The 25,382-nt window shown below is 46.1% G+C and overlaps 1 long non-coding RNA gene across 1 annotated transcript in view; it reads right to left on the bottom strand.

The window, feature by feature from the left end:
- LOC114812252 overlaps nt 1-25,382 on the bottom strand; it is a 94,401-nt gene that overhangs the window by 24,919 nt on the left and 44,100 nt on the right. The window contains exon 2 of the long non-coding RNA XR_003759911.1: nt 12,296-12,434. This is a non-coding gene — a long non-coding RNA (uncharacterized LOC114812252). The remainder of the gene's footprint in view (nt 1-12,295; nt 12,435-25,382) is intronic.

Raw genomic sequence — 25,382 nt, 5'->3', positions numbered from 1 at the left:
CCCCAGTCAATGAGGAAGGCTATATGGTGTCAGTTAGCCTTACTTATTGAGTGCTTACTGTGTGTAGAGCACTGTTCTAAGCAGTTGGAAGAGTACAGAATAACGATATAGCAGACACAGTCTCACTCATTCACTAAACCAATTAATGATACTGCGCATGTACTTTATTCAGAAGACTCTAATGAGGACTTGAGAAAGTACAGTAGAGTTAAAAGACACAATCCATGCTCTTAAGGAACTCAGTATTTAGTGGGCGAGATAGAGGTATATCTATGTCCACTCAATTTATTTATTTTGACAATGTTAGAAATATTTTTATATCTGTTTACTGCATTACAGGATAAGCTCCTCGTGGGCAGAAAATGTGTCACTTCATTATTCTGTACTTTCCAAGCATTAGTACTGTGCACTGCACCAAGTGGGTACTACCTCCCCCCCACCCCAAATGGTATTACTGATTGTTTAACAGCTGTGGATCCAGATGAGGTACCATCTTAGGAGATGCAGAAGGCTCCCACACCCAGAGAAGCCACAGAGGAGATGAAAGGAAGCAGAAATTTGCTGAAATTGACTGCAACAGCCATGACCCGGGGTGGGTTTCATTATAAGCAAAGGGATTTGGAATAATCTGTGGAGAAAAACTGGGTTTCACCTGCCATAACAGAGGGGAGAGCTACAGCTCATAAGACCATCCTCCTGGCCTGCAGAATCCTGGCAAGACCAACCCTTAACCCCTCACCATCCACAACACAGGGGTTCTCCTTGCCTTGGAACTGCCCAGGAATGGCCCCGCTTAATTGGTGGGTGCAGCCCCCATGGGGTGACTCCAGCCCACAGGTATTGCTGGTTTCCCATTGATAGCAATGGAGAAGACCAGCATTTGCTTCCTCTCTTCTTCCTCCTCCCCCTCCTTCATCTCCTTCTCTCCCTCCTCCTCCTCCTCCTCCTCCTCCTCCTTTCCCTCAGAAAACTTCAGCCATTTTGGGGAGAAAAGAAAACAAATAAAGAACTGGACCATGGGACTTTTCACTCTTTGCTTAAGGCAAGGAAATAAAGAATGATAGATAACCAAGAAGGAGGAAAGGAAATTGCGCCTTCCTCTCCTAAAGGTATCAAGAACAGCCCCTGTCTCCAATTTCCCAGCAATTACCAGCCTCCCTGGCAGTGGGTTACCTTCTATTAATTAACTTTATTTATTGCTGTTGGCAGAGTGACTGCTACAGTAAATCAAGCAATTAGCAGCCTCGCATATTGCACTCAGAAGAGAGGTAACAAGGTGCCAGAAAGGATTTACTTTCCACTTCATGTTTTATTCAGTGTTTTCCATTTAGCATTTTGGTGTCTGTGTTGCAATTGGAATCCAGTTTCCAGTTGAGGCGGACTTGGATTGGCCAGCGATACGGGACAGGTTGAAGGTCCTAATGGTTTCAGTAGGTAGTTGAAGCTCAATGGGACTCTGAAGACACTGTAGTGCCCCTATCCTACTGACAGGACTAGGGAACCCTCAGTCCAGGCTGTTGCTGTTCACAGAAACCACACCTGGGTTTGAGTAAGGAAAGAGGATGCATTTCTTTCCAAATTTGATTAGTTTTTTTAAAAAATGTTATTTGTTAAGTGCTTACTATGGGCCAGGCACTGTATTAGGCACTGGGTTAAATGCAAGTTAATCAGGTTGGACACAGTCCATGTCTCACATGGGGCTCACAGTCTTAATTCCCACTTTACAAATGAGGTAACTGAGGCCCAGGGAGTAAATAATTTACCCAAGATCACACTTCAGACAAGTGGTGAAACTTCCTTCAATAAGGGGCTATTCTCAAATCTTGAATGAGACCTGTCAAAATGTGCTAAAATATGTAGAGGTTCTTTGCTTTTTGACTCCCTCTGGGCCATTGAACTCCCCAGTGTTCACCCTAGCCCAGGGATGGAACGGGGGGTATCCTGAGGATGATAAGGTATCAGAAGGCTTAGCCAAGCAGTGTGGTCTAGTGGTCGAGCTGGAATTAGAACCCAGATCCTTCTGACTCCAGGGCCCCTGCTCTATCCACTAGACCAAGCTGCTTGAGTAAGCTTTCTGATGCCTCATCATCCTCAGGATATCCCCCTGCTCCATTCCCAGGCCAATCTATAAGGTGGACAGTGGGTAGTCCAGGGTCCCAGAGGGGAGTCAGAAAGCAAAGAACTTCTCCAGAGTTTAGCACATTTTGGCAAGTCTCAGTCAAGTTCTGAAGATATTCCTGTACTGAAAGAAGTTTCACCACCATTGGCAATTCTTCTACAGACCTTTGACAAGGACTCAGCTCAATCCTACCCCTAGGCCAGAGGTCAGGGAGCATGGGCACTCTAAATCCCAAAGGGAGTCCCTTGACCTCCCACATTCATTCATTCCATCATATTTATTGAGCACTTACTGTCTGCAGAGCACTGTACTAAACGCTTGTAAAGAACAATTCAACAACAAATCCAAGTATAAGGCAATGAAAATTCCCTTCCTCTCCCCCCATGCCCAACAAAGTCAATTTGGAAGTTTCACTCCATGTGTTCTCTGTCTTAATTCCCCTAACCCTATTATTACGGGCTGTCAGGTGTTGACACTGAGTCTTCTTCTGGGCAGCTCGGACTTTTTCACACAAGGGAAGGGAGACAACTTAACTATCCTTGTAACTTCTGCCCTAGTAGCCTCCCCACTCCCTGGCTCTGCCTGCAGAGAAGTTTAGCTCAGTTTCTTCTGAAGGAGAGAAGCAAAGTTCTCCTATTACAGCCCAGCCCATACACCTTGCTCCTCTAGTTCCACCTTGCTCATTGGGCCCCAATCTCCTCTATCTCACTGCTGACTGCAGTGAGCCCACAACAAGCTGCCTTATTAGTGACTGTTTGTGATCCCATGACCAACATCAAGGAAGAGACTGGCAAAGGTACTGATAGGCACTACTTGAGGGTAGGTGGCTGCCGGTCAGCGGGGAGCCGAGCATGGAGGGAGGTGTAGTCTTCTCTCCCTGTTCTACCCAGTAACAGGCCTGAACCAATCAATTTCTGCCACATAGAGCTACAGCTGTGATGCCTAAGGCAGATAAAAAGCGGTCATTTTGGATTGTGAGGAGGTACACAAAAAGCATGCAGAGAAGCACTGAGGGAGAAGCAAAGAGGAGAGCAGCACTTTGGAAGGAGAAAGAAGCATTCAACAGAGTGGGCTCATTTGGCCAGCAGACTGGTATTGGACCCTTGGTAGAGAGAGAGAGTGTGTGTATGTGTCACTCCCTTGCACATTGGTAAAACTAAGTAAAAAACCTTTCTACAGTAACTTAGATAGTTAATGGTGTGGTTTGACCTACTGTGTGTCACTGAGGTTGTCCAGGAAATTCCTGGTGCTGGTATGAGCTGGGGGGCGGGGTTTGTGACACCAACCCCTTTCCCCTATCCTCCTTCCCATTTATATATGCCAGACTACCACTCTTCCACTTTAAAGCCTTATTAAAGTCACAGTTCCTCCAACAGGCCTTCCCTGATTAAGACCTCTTTCCCACGTTCCCTCTCCCTTCTGCTTCATCAATGCATTTGGATCTTTAACCTTTGGGCACTTGGCATTGACCTTATCCTCAGCCCTACAGCATTTATGCACATATCCATAATTTATTTATACTAATGTCTGCCTCCCTCTCTAGACTGTAGGCTCACTGTGGGCAGGGGATGTGCCTACCAACTCTCCCAAGTGCTTAGTAAAGTGTTCTTCAAAGAGTAAGTGTTCAAAATACCACTGACTGATTTTCTTTATCTCTTTTAGTAGCCCTTGAAGAATCTAAGTTGAAACCCATTATTTGGTAATAAACTTTATTTTCTCAATTATCTATAACAGGCCAGTACACTGATGGGGAGAGCTACGCTAAATCGCACAAACAATTAAAGGAATGTTCAAGATGTATGTTCTGAACTGATTATAGAACTTGTTGGAATACATCATCCATCTGCTTCATTCAGGTCCTAGAGGTAGCTGAGCCCTGAATGTTACTGATACATAGCTATGCCTTGCTCCACTGTAACATTAAGGAGTATAGCCTTTCAATCAATCCATGGCTCTGAAAAAGCACCTCCTGTGTGCAGAACACTGAATCCTAAACCCTTGGAAGAGAGCCAAATAACTAGTAGATATGATCCCTGCCCTCCAGGATCTTAAAATCTATTGGGGGGCGGGTAGGGGGTGACACACTTAAAGAAATTGCAGCCCTGGCGGCCTCTATATCACTAGAGCCAGACAGTGATGATCTGTCATCTGTGATAAATTGGTCTGTGTTGGTTCAGGAGACTGTGCTGTCAATAGCTTTGGGAAAGGCCACACACACACACACACAGACCCCACCCCTCACCCCCACCCCCCTCCCCAAAGCAGCTGGGCAGCACCTGCAAATATCTGTTAAAAGGGCCTGGCGGATGCTCTCAGTGTGAAGAAAATCAGTGCTTTTTTTCTGGTGCCATTTTCCCTCGGATTCAAATTGTTCCTTTGCTCTCCCTGATAGAGTTTGTGAATGAATCTTCTTCTCCTTTCTGGGTGTGCCCAATCTACCTCCAACTCCTAGAACTCTGCCCCTGTTCTCTCTTATTTTGTTCTTGTGTTCTTACTGTTTGCTTTTTACCTTATATATCTATTGCCAGCCTGCTTTTCTCTTTTATTCTGAGACTGTGATCCCCTTGAGGGCCAGGGACCCTATCTATGTCTCACAGATGTATTCTTATTAAGTGCATATGCTAGCAGTTAATAAATGCCATTTCTATTACTACAACTATTATTACTACTGGAGAATTATCTGGCTCTGATGGGTGGAGACAGTCATGCCCCTGTTTTAATATGTTAGAGTTTTTATGCTTCCACCTGCTTTTATACATCTTCCAAAGCACGAGGTTGGTTCTGGGATATTAGCAACACACTGCAATAATTACCTGTGGCCTCACCCTCAGCAATGAGAGTCATTTTCAGCCATTTGCATGCCTCTCATGAAGCATATGCCAGACACTTTCCTTGTATTTTAGGAGGGTAGCAGCTGCAAGCTACCTGATCCCCAGTTAGTCAGAGCACACGCTGTATGCTGGTGTCACACAACCACTTTCAGAGAACGAAAAGCCAAATTTCCAAATTTTATTTTTTGGCCAGCTATTCCCTGCCAGATTCATCCAACTTCTACCTTTTTCTCTTCCTCCAGACACAGGAACTTCATCGCAGGGGATCGAGGGTACGGTTCTGGGCTCATCCAAGGTTCCAACAGCTCCATCTCCCTGGCAGGGGCAGTTCAGACAAGGGGAAGCTCTTTAGGAGCGGAAGTTCAGAGTTGAGCAGGAAGATGGTGTTTAAAGATGTTGCTGATGTGATTATCCCAGTGTCCCCGCAGCATTATCACAGAGGTTTAATTACAGACCAGGACAGTTCTTTTAAAAGCAGACCCAGAAAGTCTAAATAGACCTGTTAGAGAAGGGATAGAGCTATAAATAAGGGGAAATGCCTTTTGAGAAGAAAGGGAGAGTGAGAGAGACTTACAGATACATAAGTAGAGACAGAGAGAGTGAGGGAGACAAGGACGAGGAGAGCTATAAAGACTTCCACATCAGTGATGAGACTACAACATCAGAAAGAGAGGAAAAAAGGAGGGGAGGAGAGTGGAAACAAGGCAATTATTCTTTATGAGTCCGTGTGACATTATAATGTCACCTTTTATGGGAATCGAAAGTGGCTGCAGAATTTCCTTCCTCTGAGACCTCTAAGAATGGGAAAGCCCCTTAGAAGTTTGGCGTGCTCTGAGTGCAACCTATCTGGAGTAGAGGGATCAACTGGATCAATTATGAAAGTTCTTCCAGAATTGAACTGTGATGATGCTAAGCCTCAAACCTAACATGTCCAAAACAGAACTCCTTATCCTCTCACCCAAACCCTGTCCTCCCACTGACTTTCTCACCAGTGTAGACAGCACCATTATTTTTTGTGTCTCAGAAGCCCATAGCCTTCGCATTGTCCTTGACTTCTCTCATTCAACTCACATATTAATTCTATCACTAAAGCCTGTCTGTTCATCCTTCACAACATCACTAAAATCCACCCTTTCCTCTCCATCCAAACTGCTACCACATTAATCCAATCACTAATCATTATCCGGCCTTGATCACTGTATCAGCTTCCTTGCTGACCTCCCGCCCCCATGTCTTCCCAGTCCAGTCCAAACTTCATTCTATTGCCTGGATCATTTTTCTACAAAACCTTCCAGTACATGTTTCCCCACTTCCCAAGAACCTCCAGTGGTTGCCCATCCAGCAACAGCGTGGCTCAGTGGAAAGAGCACGGGCTTTGGAGTCAGAGGTCATGGGTTCGAATTCCGGCTCTGCCACTTGTCACCTGTGTGACTGTGGGTAAGTCACTTAACTTCTCTGTGCCTCAGTTACCTCATCTGTAAAATGGAGATTAAGACTGTGAGCCCCACATGGGACAACCTGATTCCCCTGTGTCTACCCCAGTGCTTAGAACAGTGCTCTGCACATAGTAAGCACTTAACAAATAACATTATTATTATTATTATTATTATTATTACCCCAGCGCTTAGAACAGTGCTCTGCACATAGTAAGCACTTAACAAATACCAACATTATTATTATTATCCAGCTCTGCTTCAAACAAAAACTCCCAACCATCATTGTTAAAGAACTCAATTAACTTGTCCCCTCCTACCTCACCTAGCTGATCTCTTACTACAACTTAACCTGCACACTTCCCTCCTCTAATGCCAATGTATTTACTGTACCTCCTTCTCATCTCACCCCAATTTCTCAACCTCATCCTGTCTTGAGTGCTTACTGTGTGCAGAGCACTGTACTAAGTGCTTGGGACAATACAATACAACAATGAACAGACACATTTCCTGCCCACAGTGAGTTTACGGTCTAGAGGCAGAGGAGACAGACATTAATATAAATAAATTACATATACAAACAAGTGCTGTGTGGTTGGGAGTGGAGATGAGCAAAGGGAGAAAGTCAGGGTGATGCAGAAGGGAATGAGAGAAGAGGAAAAGAGAGCTTAGAGGCTTTGAAGGCAGGGGAGAATAATTGTAGGATTTGAGGAGGGTGGTTATTCCTGTCTAGAGGCAGAATGTGGGTGAGGGACCAGCAGTGAAATAAAAGAGATCAAGGCCCAGTGAGAAGGGTGGCATTAGAGGAGCAAAGTGTGCAGACTGGGTTGTAATAGAGTAATGAGGTGGGGTATGAGGGGACAAGGTGATTGTCCATTAAAAGGCAATGGTGAGGAGTTTTTGTTTGATGTGGAGATAGATGGGCAACCACTGGAGTGGGGATACGTACTGAAAATTTTTGTAGAAAAATGATCTGGGCAGCAGAGTGAAGTATGGACTGGAGTGGGGAGAAGCAGGAGGCTTGAAGTTCCCTTTATTCACAGCACCACTTCAGCCCCACAGCACTTATGTACATATCTGAAGTTATTTAGTTGTATTAATGTCTGTCTCCCCCTCTAGACTGAGCTTGTTGTGGCAGGGAATGTGTCTGTTATATTGTTACACTGTACTCTCCCAAGCACTTAATAGAGTGCTCTGGACAGAGTAAGTGTGCAGTAAATGTGATTGACTGACTGACTGAATTCTGTTCTGTTTGGAGTCATCTCCAGCGGCTGAGATCACACCAGAAAGTCCACACCTGGCTGAGGTAGAGATGGTGCCAGGAGATAAGGATGCTAACAGAAGTAGGTGGAGGGGAGGCTGGGATCGCTCCTTAAAGTGGGAGGGGTGAGAAGGAAGCAGCGTGGCTCAGTGGAAAAGAGCCTGGGCTTGGGAGTCAGAGGTCATGGGTTCAAATCCCAGCTCTGCCACTTGTCAGCTGTGTGACTGTGGGCAAGTCACTTCACTTCTCTGTGCCTCAGTTCCCTCATCTGTAAAATGGGGACGAAGACTGTGAGCCTCACGTGGGACAACCTGATTACCCTGTATCTCCCCCAGTGCTCTGCACATAGTAAGCACTTAACAAATATCAACATCAAGACCTGCGCCAAAATAGTGAGCACATGGCATGAGGCACAAGTACCATTCTGTCCAGGCAACAGTGTACTAGAACAAGACTCCAGAGGGCAGAGGAGGTAGTGGGGGAGCCAGACCCTGGACCTTCACAGCTTCCTGACACAGAGAGGGCAGCTCTTGTCTTGTTGCTCTTTTGGAATCGTTCCCATTTGAGCTTGAAAAGATAGCTAATGTCTCATCTGGCTTTTGTTTTTTCACCTCTTACCCCCTTCTTTCATTCATTCATTCAATCGTATTTATTTAGGGCTTACTGTATGCAGAGCACTGTATTAAGCACTTAGAAAGTACAATACAACAATGAAGAGAGAAAATCCCTGCCCACAATGGGCTTACCATCTAGAGGGAAGGAAACAGACATCAGTACAAGTAAACAGGAATCAATATAAATAAATAGATAGAAATACATAAATTAGAAATATACATATATTCATAAGTGCTATGGGGCGGGGAGAGGAGGGGAAAAGCAAGTTGGAGATGGAGATTTCACTCCATCCCCAAGGTCAAATTCTAATCATAATATATAATCATAATAATACTTGGTATTTAAGTGCTTACTATTTATCAAATACTGTACTAAGTGCTAGGGTAGATATAATATTAATAGGGCAGATATAGTTCCTGTGCCACCTGAGGGAGAAGAATCTAAGTAGGAGGGAAAGCAGGTATTGAATCTCCATTTTATAGATGAAGAATGGAGGCATAGAGAAATTCACTGACTTGGCCCTGGTGATACAGCAGTCAGGGTTGGCAGAACTGGGATTAGAACCCAGCTCTTTGGACTCTCAGGCCCATGCTCTATCCATTAGGTTATGAGTTTTCCAATTGTGTCTGCTGCTCTCTGGCCAGAGTGACAGCTTAACTTGAGAAGAAGTGTGGCCTAGTGGATAGAACACAGGCCTGGAAGTCAGAAGGATCTGCGTTCTAATACCGGCTATGCCACTTCATTCAATCATATTTATTTAGCACTTACTGTGTGCCACTCGTCTGCTGTGTGATGTTGGACAAATCACTTAACTTCTCTGTACCTTAGGTTGCTCATCTGTAAAATGGGGATTAAGACTGTGAGTTCTATGCGGGACAGGGACTGTGTCCAACCTCATTAGCTTGTATCTACCCCTGTGCATAATAATAAGAATAATAATAGTGGTATTTGTTAAGCACTTACTGTATGCCAGGCACTGTACTAAATGCTGGGGTGGATACAAGCAAATCATATTGGACATAGTTCCTTTCCCACATGGGGCTCACAGTCTCAATCCTTATTTTACAGATGAGGGGACTGAGGCACAGAGAAGCAAAGTGACTTGCTCAAGGTCATACAGCAGGCAAGTGGCAGAGCCGGAATTAGAACCCAGATCCTTCTGACTCTCAGACCTGTGCTCTATCCAATATGCCATGCTGCTTCTCTAGTACAGATTAGAGCAGTGCCTGGAACATAGTAAGTGCTTAAATAAAATTTTAAAAAAAACCCTCATGCTCAACAGCAGGTAACCTGGTGCCCTGAACTCCACTTAGATCTCTGGGTTTCCTCATGGTCAGGGACAAAACCAGTGTCCTCTGTCTCCTTCTTCCCTCCTTTTTTTTTATGGCATTTATTAAGTGCTTATTATGCGTCAGGCACTGTTCTAAGCACTGGGGTAGATAAAAGTTTATCAGGTTGGGCACAGACTCCATCCCACATGGGACTCACAGTCTAAGTAAATCCTTGTTTTGCAGATGAGGAAACTGAGGTACAGAGAAGGTAATGACTTACAAGGTCACCCATCAAGCAACTGGCAGAACTGGGATTAGAACCCAGGTCCTCTGACTCCCTGGTTCATGCTCTTTTCACTCAGCCACTGCTTCTACTGTTTCTCAGGAACCTTCTGGAATGTTCCTGAAACAGATCTGTCCAATCTGACCTAAGTGACCTGTACCAACCCTGGTGCTTAGAAGAGTGTTAGACACATTCGTAAGTGCTTAAAAAACACTGTTAAAAAAAAAAGTTCACTAACGAAAGGAGTGGCACTGGCACTTCACTGGCACCTTTCCCAGATCTACCCAAACATAGGGATGCTGACCTGAGGCAGTTCAGTCCTTTGATGAATGGCTGTGTCTCTTTAAGTGGGAGATGCATATTCTAAAACTAAGCTGTCCAGACGCTGGGACATTATGAATCCTCCAAACCAATTGCATCTTACAAATGAGCCATTAGTTAGCTACATGGAGCATTGGGTTCCACCAGCCTTGAGGGATCTTACCTTAAATAAGATATTCGTTGGCGTCCTTGTGCCCCTCAGATGGCTTCTTGCTAATTTTAATTCAATTTGTCTTCTTTTTCCTCCCTCCCCTGCCAGCGCCAGGACGCATTAATGCCAAATACATACAGGGCTCCATTCTCTCCAGTGCATTCAAGTGAGTTTACTCTATACACAGGCCATACTGGCTCCTGGCATATAATAAACAATTCCATTTGGAAGGGAAGGCAAGCAAGAGGGAAACAGAGGAACTGAGAAACTGGAAAAGAAAGAGAGGAACATTTGACCTTCACAGTGAGCCCGGTCTTCAAAAAAAAAAAATTGCAAATTGGTTGGAATGCTGTTCCAGTTGTTTTGGAAGGGAGGTAATAGCTCCACCAATTGCAGGAGTGGATGCTATGGGCTTCCCAGTGGGATTGTTCTAGAAACAGGAAGTCACCCAACATGCATTTCTTTCCTCATGGCAGCACGATTGCAGAGCAGCATTTATGTACATATCTGTAATTTGTGTATTTATATTAGCATCTATCTCCCCCACTACACTGTAGCCTCGTTGTGGGCAGGGAATGTGTTATATTCTTCTACTGTACTCTCCCAAGCGCTTAGTATAGTGTTCTGCACACAGTAAGCAATCAATAAATATGATTGACCCTCTGCTCCCTCAGTTAGAGTCCCTCTGATCCCCCTCTACCCCCCCTCATCTCCCCTCTGCTAAGCCCTCTTTTCCCCCCTTTACCTCTGCTCCTCCCCCTCTCCCTTCCCCTCCCCTAAGCACTGTGCTCATCCACTCATTTGTATATATTTTTTATTACCCTATTTATTTTGTTAATGAGATGTACATCCCCTTGATTCTATTTATTTCTATTGTTTTTGTCTGTCTGTCTCCCCCGATTAGACTGTAAGCCTGTCAATGGGCAGGGACTGTCTCTATCTGTTGCCAATTTGTACATTCCAAGCGCTTAGTACAGTGCTCTGCACATAGTAAGCACTCAATAAATACTATTGAATGAATGAATGAATGAATTGACTGATTGAGGGCCAATCCTGGTCCTGGTGTTTTCCTTCCTTCCTTTATTCATTCAATCGTATTTACTGAGTGCTTACTGAATGCAGAGCACTGTACTAAGCACTTGGAAAGTACAATTCAGAAACAAATAAAGACAATCCCCTCCCACAATGGGCTCACAATCTAGCAGATACACAGTCTAGAAAGCCTCGTGGAGGTACAACTCCTCTAGAAAAACTGGACTCTTTGGGCAATCTGCTGACCTTGACAGAAGCAGCGTGGCTTAGTGGAAAGAGCACGGGCTTGGGAGTCAGAGGTCGTGGGTTCGAATCTTAACTCTGCCACTTGTCAGCTGTGTGACTTTGGGCAAGTCACTTAACTTCTTTGTGCCTCAGTTACCTCATATGTAAAATGGGGGCTAAAATTGTGAGCCCCAAGTGGGACAACTTGATAACCTTGTACCTACCTGAGGACTTAGAACAGTGCTTGGCACATAGTAAGCACTTAACAAATACCATCGTTATCATCATTATTTGGGGTAAGCCATACAGAAATATACAAGAGCTACCCAGATGTTCTCTGAATGAAGTGGACTCAAACAGGCCAGTTGGGTTGCTAGAGAAGCAGCGTGGCTCAGTGGAAAGAGCATGGGCTTGGAAGTGAGAGGTCATGGGTTTGAATCCCCGCTCCACCGCCTGTCAGCTGTGTGACTGTGGGCAAGTCACTTCACTTCTCTGTGTCTCAGTTCCCTCATCTGTAAAATGAGGATTAAGACTGTGAGCCTCATGTGGGGCAACCTGATTACCCTGTATACCCCAGCATTTAGAACAGTGGTCTGCACATAGTAAGCACTTAACAAATACCAACATTATTATTAGTAGTAACTGTTTATATATAAATCCTGTCCGTGTCGCAAGATTCTCACAGTGCACTCCCTTGCCTCCCCAGCTCCAAGTTGGCAAGCTTCCCCTCTCATTTCTGAGAGGCTTACTTACCGCTTTGTGGGCAGGATGAGTGTCTCTCATTACAGTGTGCATCGTGCATGCCAATCCATCATGAGACAGTGTCTGCCGACAGATGTGGGAGGCGACGATAATTATTTCCAAGAGGGAAAGTTTATGGGTAATTTATTGCCTGGACCAAAAAAAACAAAAATGGAATACAAACTGTGTGAAGGGGGAAATTAATTAAACCCAGTTGGTCAGCAGACCAATCCTCCACCCACAAGAGGTAGTCAATGAGCTACTGGCAAATGTGTCGGGGGGTGAAACCTCAAAGAGATAGCATGCCTGGGCTGCCAGACTCAACACCCATTGCCCATCACTCTCTCCGATATCTGCCTTCCCTCATTCACTCTTTACCCAGAAGCCAGAAGTTTTTTTTATTGCATTATACTTTCCCAATCACTTAGTATACTTAATACAGTGAGAATAATAATAATAATAATGTTGGTATTTGTTAAGCATTTACTATGTGCAGAGCACTGTTTTAAGCGCTGGGGTAGATACAGGGTAATCAGGTTGTCCCACGTGAGGCTCACAATTAATCCCCATTTTACAGATAAGGTCACTGAGGCACCGAGAAGTGAAGTGACTTGCCCACAGTCACACAGCTGAGAAGTGGCAGAGCTGGGATTCGAATCCATGACTGCTGACTCCCAAGCCTGTGCTCTTTCCACTGAGCCACGCTGAGAAGCCAAGTGGCTTAGTGGAAAGAGTGTGGACTTGGGAATCAGAGGATGTGGGTTCTGTTCCCAGCTCTGCCACTTGTGTTCTGTGTGACCTTGCGCAAGCCACCAACTTCTCAGTGCCTCAATTACCTCATCTGTAAAACTGGGAATTAAGACTGTGAGCCCCTCATGGGACAACCTGATTACCTTGTATCTACCCCAGCACTTGGAACAGTGCTTGGCATGTAATAAGCACTTAACAAATACCATAATTATGATTATTATTTTTGCAGTTCTCTGTACACAGTAAGAGCTTATTAAATACGACTGAATGACTGGATGAGTGAATGATCACCGCTTGGGTAGCTGGGATAGGAGACTCTCAGGGGTCGCTCTACCAAAGACCAAGATAATTACAGCACCAGACTGCTGTTGCTGCCTTCAACCCAATGCTTACTCTTCCCTCTTGACTTTGTGCCCACTCTAAAATGTCGCTGGCCCTGAATCTCTAATCCTTGGAAGGATGGCTCTGTGAAACTGAACTAAGCGAGAAGCAGCGTGGCTCACTGGAAAGAGCATGGGCTTTGGAGTCAGAGGTCATGGGTTCGAACCCCAGCTCTACCACTTGTCAGCTGTGTGACTTTGGGCAAGTCACTTAACTTCTCGGTGCCTCAGTTACCTCATCTGTAAAATGGGGATTAAGACTGTGAGCCCCACGTGGGACAACCTGATTCCCCTGTGTCTACCCCAGCGCTTAGAACAGTGCTCGGCACATAGTAAGCGCTTAACAAATACCAACATTATTATTATTATTATTGTGACATTTGTTAAGTGCTCACTCTGAGCTAAGTGCTTGGGAACATATAAGATAATCATGTAAAGCACAGTATCTGTTCCTAATGGGACTTAACAGTCTAAGTAGAAAGGAAAACAGGTATTGTAAGCCCATTCTGCAGTTGAGGAAATGGAGACACCAAGAAGAGAAATGATATGACCAAAGTCACACTGCAGACAAGTGGCAGAGCCAAATTAGAAAGCATTTCTCCCAGGGCTATGCTCTTTCCACTAGGTCATGTATATAACTGTGGGCCAGAAGAAAGTTCCAGTACAGTCCTCCTCTTTTACTCTCGGCAATCGTAGAAGTCACATAGTCTGGCTAGAGCAGAATACAGGGAAATGTTAAGCCCCCCTTTTCTCTCTACCACCCCCACTCCTCAAGGTCACCGAGAAAGAAGGAGAGGGAGCATAAGTGAGGGATGTAGGCCCAATTTTCCAGCAAAATAATATGATCAGGCTTCTGTCTCCACCTTTGCTTCAAGGAAATGATCATATTGATCAATCAGTCAGTGGTATTTACTGAGCACTTACCATGTGCAGACCACTGTACTAAGCACTTGGGAGGGTACAATACAACAGAATGAGTAGACACATTCCCTGGCCACAATGAGCTTACAAGTCTAGAGGGAAAGGAATAGTTAATGTGGCAAGGGGTTCGGAAAGGCTGACCTGGCAATTGGTACTGCTCCTAAATGGGATTTGAGGTGGGATGGGTCCGGGACCTCCTGTTCATCTTTCCTGCACTGAGGGTGAAAGTCTGTGCCACCCAAGGCTGAACAGACTGTAGCGTACACAGGGACCTTGATGGGGAGGAATTTTTACCCTTCTGAGGCAAATGCAATATTCCTCTTTACATGGAAACTTTCTTCTTTGTTCCTTTGGGTTTTTAAGTTTCAATAGACAGAGCATGGGCCTGGATATCAGAATCTAATCCAGCTCCACTTTTTGTCTGCTGGGTGACCTTGGGCAAGTCACTTAACTTCTCTGAGCCTCAGTTACCTCATCTGTAAAATGGAGATAAAGACTGTGAGGCCCATGTGGGACGTGGACTGTGTCCAACCTGAGTAGCTTGTATCTAACCCAGCACCTAGGACAGTGCCAGGCATATAATAAACACTTATCAAATATTAAAAAAAAAGCGGCAGGAGGAGGGGTGAATAATGATCATCCTCTAGTCTAAATGGACAGTTACCTTTGCCCGGTCCCACTTTATGAGGGGAAGCTTCCTGAAGGAAGTGGGGTTTAAAACCAATTTGAATGAGGTTAAGTTTGTATTTCCCAATACCAAACATCCCTTTCTCCCTGCCTCTCTACCTTCATCTCCCCTATGTGAAGAGGGAGGGATGAATTGTTCTTTCTTGCATACCTCTGCAGGCGTGCCCTTTTCTGCTAATCAATAATAGAAATGAGATGAATAGTATTTGACTTCCCCGGGGATAATGATCAAATTTCTATATTTAGGGGGAAAACCTCCCACCTAGAGCTTCATAAAGATTGCATCCCACTCTTATCCTCTCTTCAAGGACCAATCTCATTATCAGCAGGCCACTGCACTGCTCCTTTTGCTGCCAACCTAGGCGTGGCTCAGGTGGCTGATGCTCATTTCCCTTTAACACATTTTCCCAACTCTCTTTGCCAGAGCTGATTCGTGGAACGAGAGACCCAACCAAAAGGGAGAAGCAGGAATGATCTGATTCCTGCACCCGGAGGACTTTGCCCTCATCCCCTCCCTCAAAAAGTGCCTGGGGAAAGAGCCTCTTCCCCGCTGGAAAAGCAGTGATGCCTAGTAGAAAATGCACAGGCCGGGGAGTCAGGGGACCTGAGTTCTAATTCATGTTCCCCCACTTGACTTCTGTGTGACCTCGGGTAAGTCATTTGCTTCTCTTGGGCTCTGTTTCTTCATCTGTAAAATGGGGATTCGATACCTGTTTTCCCTCTACTTAGAGCAACATGCGGGACAGGAACTGTGTCCAACCTGATTAACCCAGTGCTTAGCACGGCATGAGCTCTTGAGAGATGCCACATTTACTGTCATTACCTGGACCCCAACCTTGGCTCTCCTCTATTGGAGCTATGGACTTCCATCAAACCAACACAGATAAACGGCTTCCCCATCACACCAGATCTGCCCTACTCAAAAAGGAGTTTTGTCTCAGAGTGATAGAATAATTGCCCAGTGGGGAGACTTCCTAATGTAAATAATTTAGTTTAATAAATAAGTGAAAGTCAGCCGTCTCTTCTCCCTTTCTGGCAGTTCATTCATCTCCCGTCTTTGCAGCTCATCAAGTCTCACTGCGCTGCTGGGAGTTGTTGGGGTTGATGGCCTTTTCCCTGTCCTGTCACAACAAACAGCATTTTTTAAGGGAGAGACATTTCAAGTAGCTTCCTGCAAGTCTTCACAATCACTCAGCAAAGTCATTGAAACAAGCAGCCAATTTGCAGAGCAAGGTTTGGGGGTGAGCAGTAGTGAGGCACCAGGAGCATAAAGAGATTTTCTCAGCACCAGAATCTGACATCAGGCCAGTTCCCAAGTGGGATGGCAAAGAAGCCCATAAAAGAGAGGATGAGGTGGAAGAGGAGGGGCGGGAGGAGGAGAAGTGAGCAACCGAAACTAAATGAAATCTGAAAACAAGTGGAGATAGAGGGTGGTAGGGGAAGAGGGAGAAAACAGTGACATAAAGAAAAAGATGAGATCGAAGAGGAGGGGCAGCAGAAGGAGGAGGAGGAGTGAACAAGGGGAACTAAATGAAATCTGAAAACAAGTGGAAGTAGAGAGAGGGCAAAAGGGGAAGAGGAAGAAAACAGTGACATAAAGTTCTAGAGAAAAATGAAAAGAGAAAAAGTCAATTGCAGCAGTCTCAAAATAGGGCGATGTAGAGTCTCTCTCTCCTCGGATCCTGAGGAGGGCAGTAGGCTTAAGCCAAAACTGTCACACCAATCAGCGATTTGCACACACATATAAATTAAATAGCCGTTCATATTTGAGGAGTTCAAGGAGCTGCTCCACCAATCCTCCAGTAAAGCCTCCACCACCCACACGCCAACATCATGAGGACGATACTTGAGTTACGGCTCCAGCCTGCTTCTGGAGTTTCGACCATCTGACCCAGTAGAGGGGAATGGAGCGGAGGAGAGGTCCCTTTATCCAGTTAGAACATCTTCCCTTCTAAAGAGGATTGGAATTGTCAACTTAATTCCACTGAGAGAAACTAAATAAACGTCGCAATCAAATTAAAGTAATTGTCACATAAACGGCCCTTGCTAAGGAGGCGAGACAGTGAGAAAGAGGGGAAAAATTCTTCAAGGAAACGCTTTAAGTCGAAAATGTAAGAAACAATTTCTCTAGATGGAAAATGAATGCAATGAATCTGAAGACGGCAGGAAATCTTATGAGAAAATAAGACTTTGGGAGGATTTATTGAAAGACATAATTGCAACAAGTATATTGATTTTACATAGATAAGAAAACAAATGTTTGTCGGGATTGAATTTGGTTTATTACATTTATTTCCCCACAGAGTTAATGCATTTAAAGACACGGTTTATTTTTCAAATGGAGAAACATAGTTTTCTGAGACCTTTATTAGGTTCCTGCCGGTTCCCCTGACTTCCTCTTCTGGGAAATCGGTTGGTCTGGGAAGGGAGAGTGAGCGGGAGGGGTGAGAGGGGATGAGTTCCCTGAGCCTCTGGTTGGTGGACTTTCACAGCGTCGAAGGACTGTAGTAATGTGATCACTTTATGGGGGCTGGCCCCGCCCACCTTAATCGGGGGGAGAGACAAAACTGTGAAAAATAGAAATTCAGCCTCATGGCAGAGGGAATCCGTGCAGCCTACAGCACTGTCTTTGAAGAAGACACTGGGCTGTCTGGCTCCAGCTGGAGATCAGGACCAGAAGAGAGGAGTTCCAGTGGAGTTACGGAGCTGCAGAGTGCGCACAAAGGAACCACTTTAGCCCCTGACCTTGGTAAAAAGGGAGCTGATGTCCCTAGAAGGCCATGCAGGCCCAAAGGGATTGGCTGGCTCAAGAGGGGTTTGGATACATTCCTGAGTGTTCATTCATTCATTCAGTAGTATTTATTGAGCACTTACTATGTGCAGAGCACTGTATTAAGCACTTGGAATGTACAATTTGGCAACAGATAGAGACAATCCCTGCCCATTGATGGGTTTACAGTCTAATCGGGGGAGATGGACAAAAAACAAGACAACTTAATCACGCTAAATAGAATCAAGGGGATGTACACCTCATTCACAAAATTAATAGGGTAATAAAAATATATACAAGTGAGCACAGTGCTGAGGGGAGGGGAAGGGAGAGGGGGAGGAGCAGAGGGAAAGGGGGAAAAAGTGGTTTAACTGAGGTAGGTGAAGGGGGAGCAGAGGGAGCAGAGGGAAAAGGAGAAGCTCAATCTGGGAAGGCCTCTTGGAGGAGGTGAGCTCTCAGTAGGGCTTTGAAGAGAGGAAGAGAGTTAGTTTGGTGGAGGTGAGGAGGGAGGGCATACCAGGACAGTGGCAGGACGTGGGCCAGAGGTCAACGGCGGGATAGGCATGAACGGGGGACGGTGAGGAGGTGACTGTCATGCAACACTAGGGGGAACATTAAGGATGGAGGGTGAAGGGTTGAGAATATTATATAGCATATTCTTAAACATGATTGAAGTACCTTCTATGGTCCGACCAATGCATGAAGCGTTGGGATAGAGCCATGATAATCAGATTAGACTCAGTCGTTGACCCACATGAGGCTTTTAGCCTAAGAGACGGAAGAGCATGTATTTTATCCCCATTTTACAAATTAGGAAATTTAGGCACAGAGGAATCAAGCGACTTTCCCAAGGTAATATTACTACTACTACTACAACTACTAATAATGGTATTTATTAAGCATTTACTATGCGTCAAGCACTGTACTTAGTGCTGGGGTAGATGCAATCAAGCTGGGTTGGATACAATCCCTGTCCCATGTGGGACTCACAGTCTTGATCCCCATATTACAGATTCACTCATTCATTCATTCATTCATTCATTCAATAGTATTTATTGAACACTTACTATGTACAGAGCACTGTACTAAGCACTTGGAACGTACAATTCGGCAACAGTTAGAGACAATCCCTGCCCAATGACGGGTTCACAGTCTAAACGGGGGAGACAGACAGCAAAGCAGAACAGAACAAAACAAAAACAAGATATCATCAAGATAAAAAGAATCAAGGAGATATGCACCTCATTAACAAAATAAATAGGGTAATAATATATACAAATAAGCAGAGTGCTGAGGAGAGGGGAAGGGGAAAGAGCAGAGGGTGGGGGCGGCGAGGGGAGTTACAGATGAGGTGACTGAGGCACAGAGAAGTGAAGTGATTTGCCCAAGGTCACGCAGCAGACAAGTGGAGGGGCTGGGATTAGAACCCATAACTTTCTGACTCCCAGGCACGTGCTCTATCCACTATTCCATGTTGTTTCTCTACTACTGACTATTATTATTAACAATAATAATAATAATAACTGTACTAAGCATTGGGGTAAATACCCGATACAAGGAGCAGCATAGCCTAGTGGATAGAACACAGTGCTCTAAGTCAGAAGAACTTGAGTTCTTGTCCTGGCTCCATCACTTGTCTGCTGTGTGACCTAGGGCAAGTCATTTTGCTTCTTGGTGCCTCATTTATCTCATCTGTAAAATGGGGATTAAGACTGTGAGCCCTATATGGGTCAGGGACTGAGTCCAACTTGATTAACTTTTGTCCAGCCTAGTATTTAGTACAGTGCCTGGCACATAGTAAGCTCTTAAATGCCAGAAAAAAAAAAGATGATCTAGTTGGGCACAGTCCCTGTCCCTCATCAGGCTCACAGTCAAAATAGAAAGGAGAACAGGTATTGATTAGAATTACAGTAATTATTGAGCATTTTTATGTGCCAAGCACTGGGCTAAGTGCTGGAGGAATCAGATTGGATACAGTCCCTGTCCCATACAGCACTCACAGTCTAAGGAGTTTGAACAAGGATTTTAGCCCATATTGCAGAGGGGAAAACTAAGGGACAGAGGCATTAAGTGTTAAGGTCACAGTGCAGGCAAGTGATGGTACTGGGGCTGAAAGCCAGGGTTCCTGCCTCCCAGTCTCCCTTCTTTCCCCACTGGGCCACGATATGTTCATGTACAGTCACCATATGTTTCTTTCAGTCTAGAAGGGGAGACAGACATTAATATAATTAAACACTTTGTGCATCTGTATATAAATGCTCTAGGGCTTGGAGGAGGGGATGAATAAAGGGAGGAAGTCAGGGCGATGCAGAAGGGAGTGGAAGAGAAGGAAAAGAGGGCATTGTCAGGGAAGACCTCTCCTCCAAGAGGAGATGTGCCTTCAGTACGGCTTTCAAGCAGGAGAGAGTAACTGTCTATTAAATAGGAAGAGGGAAGGTGTTCCAAGCCAGAGGCAGGACGTGAGCGAGAGGTCAGTGGCAAGATACATGAGATCAAGGTACAGTGAGTAGGTTGGCAGTAGAGGAATGAAGTGTGTGGACTGGGTCATATTAGGAGGGTAGAGGGGAATGGTTTTTGTAGAAAAATGATCCAGGCAGCAGAGTGAAGTATGGACTGGAGTGGGGAGAGACAGGAGGCTGGGAGATCAGCAAGGAGGCTGAATCAAGGCGGGATAAGGTAAGTCCTTGGATTAATGTAGTAGCAGCAGAAAATAGGTTCTTAGCACAGTGATCTGCACACAGGAAGTGCTCAATAAATGCCATTTATTGATTGATTGATTGAACTGCTGGATAGATGACTAGTGCTGGACCACCTCCAGTGGATCTATGATGTTACTGTTTCATGGGATGCGGGATGTTGGGGGATGAAAATGTTTGGGAATCTAGGTCAGTGAAACTGTCGGAAACAATCTGGAACCCTGACTCCTCCTCGAACCATTTTTACAGAAGTCTTGTTGAGTTGCCGCAGCAACTGTTAGTGTCCCCAACGTGTTGAAGGTCTACATGTACAAAGCAGCAATGCCACATTGGAGAAGCAGCGTGGCTCAGTCGAAAGAGCAAGGGTATAGGAGTCAGAGGTCATGGGTTCTAATCCTGGCTCTGCCACTTGTCAGCTGTGTGACTTTGGGCAAGTTACTTAACTTCTGTGGGCCTCAGTTACCTCATCTGTAAAATGGGGATTAAAGACCGTGAGCCCCACTTGGGACATCCTGATTACCTTGTATCTCCCCCAGTGCTTAGAACAGCAGCATGGCTCAGTGGAAAGAACCCGGGCTTGGGAGTCAGAGGTCATGGGTTCGAATCATCATCTCTCATCTCTCACACTCCCTCCCCCTGCAAATCTTCGCTACTGCCCCACAGAGACCTCCGCTCTCTCGATCCCATCCGTCTTTCCAATAGCATCTCTCCTCACCTTGCCGCCCTGTCCTCTCTTCCCACTCTCGACGATCAGGTCTCCGCTCTCAACTCCACCCTCTCTACTCATCTCGACTCTCTCGCCCCCCTTTCCCTCCGCCGCTCTCGCTCCACTAACCCACAGCCCTGGATCACCTCCTCCGTCCGCCTCCTACGCTCCTATGCTCGAGCTGCTGAGCGCTGCTGGCGAAAGTCCAAGCACCGAGCCGACCTCACACACTTCAAATTTATCCTTTCCTGCCTTAACTCTGCCCTCTCCTCCGCCAGGCAAAGCTTCTTCTCCTCCCTCATCGACACCCATGCCCGTCACCCCCGCCGATTGTTCCGGACCTTTAACTCTCTCCTTAGGCCCCCTGTTCCTCCCCCTCCCCCATCTCTCACCCCTAATGATCTGGCCACCTATTTCCTCACGAAAATCAACACGATCAGGTCTGAGCTCCCCAAAGTCACCCCTCCGCCTCTCCCCTCCCCCCCAACAACCCCCTCCCCTACTTTCCCATCCTTCCCTGCAGTATCCTCAGAGGAGATCTCCTCCCTCCTCGCAAGTGCCACCCCCTCCACCTGCGCCTCGGACCCCATTCCCTCTCACCTTCTTAAAACCATCGCCCCTGCCCTCCTCCCTTCCTTAACTTCTATTTTTAACCACTCAATCTCCAAGGGCTCCTTCCCCTCTGCCTTCAAACATGCCCACGTCTCCCCCATCCTAAAAAAACCCGCTCTTGACCCCACTTCCCCCTCCAGTTATCGTCCTATCTCCCTACTACCCTTCCTTTCCAAAATCTTAGAACGAGTCATCTACAATCGATGCCTAGAATTCCTTAACTCCCATTCTCTCCTAGACCCCCTCCAATCTGGCTTCCGTCCCCTCCACTCTACCGAGACTGCTCTCTCTAAGGTCACCCATGACCTCCTTCTTGCCAAATCCAATGGCTCCTACTCCATTCTGATCCTCCTTGACCTCTCTGCTGCCTTTGACACTGTCGACCATCCCCTCCTCCTCCATACCTTATCTCACCTTGGCTTCACAGACTCTGTCCTCTCCTGGTTCTCCTCTTACCTCTCTGGCCGATCATTCTCGGTCTCCTACGCTGGAGCCTCCTCCCCCTCCCATCCTTTAACTGTTGGAGTTCCTCAAGGGTCAGTTCTTGGCCCTCTTCTGTTCTCCATTTACACTCACTCCCTCGGTGAACTCATCCGCTCTCACGGCTTTGACTACCATCTCTACGCAGATGACACGCAGATCTACATCTCCGCCCCTGTCCTCTCCCCCTCCCTTCAGGCTCGCATCTCCTCCTGCCTCCGGGACGTCTCCACCTGGATGTCGGCCCGCCACCTAAAACTCAACATGAGCGAGACTGAGCTCCTCATCTTCCCTCCCAAGCCCGGTCCGCTCCCAGACTTCTCCATCACCGTGGATGGCACGACCATCCTTCCCGTCCCGCAGGCCCGCAATCTCGGTGTCATCCTTGACTCGTCCCTCTCGTTCACCCCACACATCCTATCCGTTACCAAGACCTGCCGGTTTCACCTCTACAATATCGCCAAGATCCGCCCTTTCCTCTCCACCCAGATGGCTACCTTACTATTACGGGCTCTCGTTATATCCCGGCTAGACTACTGTGTCAGCCTTCTCTCTGACCTCCCTTCCTCCTCTCTCGCCCCGCTCCGGTCTATTCTTCACTCCGCTGCCCGGCTCATCTTCCTGCAGAAACGATCTGGGCATGTCACTCCCCTTCTTAAACAACTCCAGTGGTTGCCTATCGACCTCCGCTCCAAACAAAAACTCCTCACTCTAGGCTTCAAGGCTCTCCATCACCTTGCCCCTTCCTACCTCTCTTCCCTTCTCTCTTTCTACCGCCCACCCCGCACGCTCCGCTCCTCTGCCGCCCACCTCCTCGCCGTCCCTCGGTCTCGCCTATCCCGCCGTCGACCCCTGGGTCACGTCCTCCCGCGGTCCTGGAACGCCCTCCCTCCTCACCTCCGCCAAACTGATTCTCTTTCCCTCTTCAAAACCTTACTTAAAAATCACCTCCTCCAAGAGGCCTTCCCAGACTGAGCTCCTCTTCCCCCTCTACTCCCTCTGCCATCCCCCCTTTACCTCTCCGCAGCTAAAGCCTCATTTTCCCCTTTTCCCTCTGCTCCTCCACCTCTCCCTTCCCATCCCCACAGCACTGTACTTGTCCGCTCAACTGTATATATTTTCGTTACCCTATTTATTTTGTTAATGAATTGTACATCGCCTTGATTCTATTTAGTTGCCATTGTTTTTATGAGATGTTCTTCCCCTCGACGCTGTTTAGTGCCATTGTTCTTGTCTGTCCGTCTCCCCCGATTAGACTGTAAGCCCGTCAAACGGCAGGGACTGTCTCTATCTGTTGCCGACTTGTTCATCCCAAGCGCTTAGTACAGTGCTCTGCACATAGTAAGCGCTCAATAAATACTATTGAATGAATGAATGAATGAATCCCGCTCTGCCACTTGTCAGCTGTGTGACTATGGACAAGTCACTTAACTTCTCTGTGCCTCAGTTAACTCATCTGTAAAATGGGGATTAACTATGAGCCTCATGTGGGACAACCTGATTACGCCGTATCTGCCCCAGCGCTTAGAACCGTGCTCTGCACATAGTAAGCGCTTAACATAGTAAGCGCTTAACAAATACCAACATTATTATTATTATTAGTAAGCACTTGCAAATACCAGCATTATTATCATTAAATAGCAACTGCAGCATGGGCAATGGGAGAACCAAAGCAGATAAGTCAGAGGCATAAAGGCCCAAGCTGTCCTCTTCAGGAAGCAGGGCAGCTCCGTGTCCCTTCTCCCCTTAAAAACTGATCCTTCCTCCTCCCAATTCAAGAAATCAGTTGGTCTGGTGCAGAGGCGAAAGGATGGCCAGTGTTAATTTGGTGGTGCTGGCGGAGGAGAAATGCAGGAGTAATTCCTCCTACCATGCCATGCGACCTTAAATCCATCTGCCCATCAATTGAATCACTCAACGGGACTGAGCAAGGGTCCACCATACTTGAGTTGGTTCAGCATAATGGCCGGGCACCCCACCCCTCAGTACATAGTTACGGCCCGATGTTGCCATGGTAACTCTCCCGCTTGTACTTTTCCTTGGAATGTCGAGCCACATGTGGCCTGGCCCAAATCAAAGCCGACGTCTGACGCAGACAGATTACTGACGAAACCAGCGGCAGTCAAGCACAAAAACTCAAAGGAGCGTCGTTTCCACAACTCCTGAGAAAAGGACACAAAATGTATTTACTTCCTGTTGAGATAACTTTGGCCACATAAATTACCCAGAATTAATCCCGCTTGCTCTGAAATCTTCTGGTTGCTTTTCACAACTAATACTTGTCTTAATCATATCCGAGGCACAGCTTTATATGCCAATTGCAGCAACAAGTTCAATTATGATTGATTGGAATTTAAGTTCTGATTTCTCTTAGAACATAATCAGTCTTGAATGGGAAATTTTTACAGTGACAATTAAAATAATGAACGTGAACTTTAAATGACATTCAAACAGTGTCACCTGGGCATATCTCCACAGTATCGCTGTCTCACTGCATTCTGGGAGCTCAGCAACTTCAAACGCCTTTGTTGAAGTTGGACATATTGTTCATGCGCTTGACGTGGCAAGAGGACGTGACATTAAATACTTTGTTCTGGTTTTTTAAAATAATAATAATAATAATGTTGGTATTTGTTAAGCGCTTACTATGTGCAGAGCACTGTTCTAAGCGCTGGGGTAGATATAGGGTAATCAAGTTGTCCCATGTGAGGCTCACAGTCTTAATCCCCATTTTACAGATGAGGTAACTGAGGCACAGAGAAGTTAAGTGACTTGCCCACAGTCACACAGCTGACAAGTGGCAGACCCTGGATTCGAACCCATGACCACTGACTTCCAAGCCTGTGCTCTTTCCACCGAGCCACACTGCTTCATGACCTCCTGCTAGCCTTTTGCGGGTAGGAAAAGTGCCAACTCTGTTATGTAATACTCTCCCAAGCGCTTAATACAGTGCTGCGCCCATAGTAAGCGTTCAATAAATGCCATCGATTGATTGATCAATCATGTCTTTTCTACCTGCTGATTTATATTTGCATTTAAAGTACTGGTAATTGCACAGATTTGTCAGTAGTCACCGGAAATCTTGATCAAAGGAAAT

This window comes from Ornithorhynchus anatinus, chromosome 5 (assembly GCF_004115215.2).
Source record: "Ornithorhynchus anatinus isolate Pmale09 chromosome 5, mOrnAna1.pri.v4, whole genome shotgun sequence".
NCBI lineage: Eukaryota > Metazoa > Chordata > Mammalia > Monotremata > Ornithorhynchidae > Ornithorhynchus > Ornithorhynchus anatinus.
The sequence above is the reverse complement of the archived record's forward strand: the minus strand, read 5'-3'. Positions and strand labels throughout refer to the sequence as shown.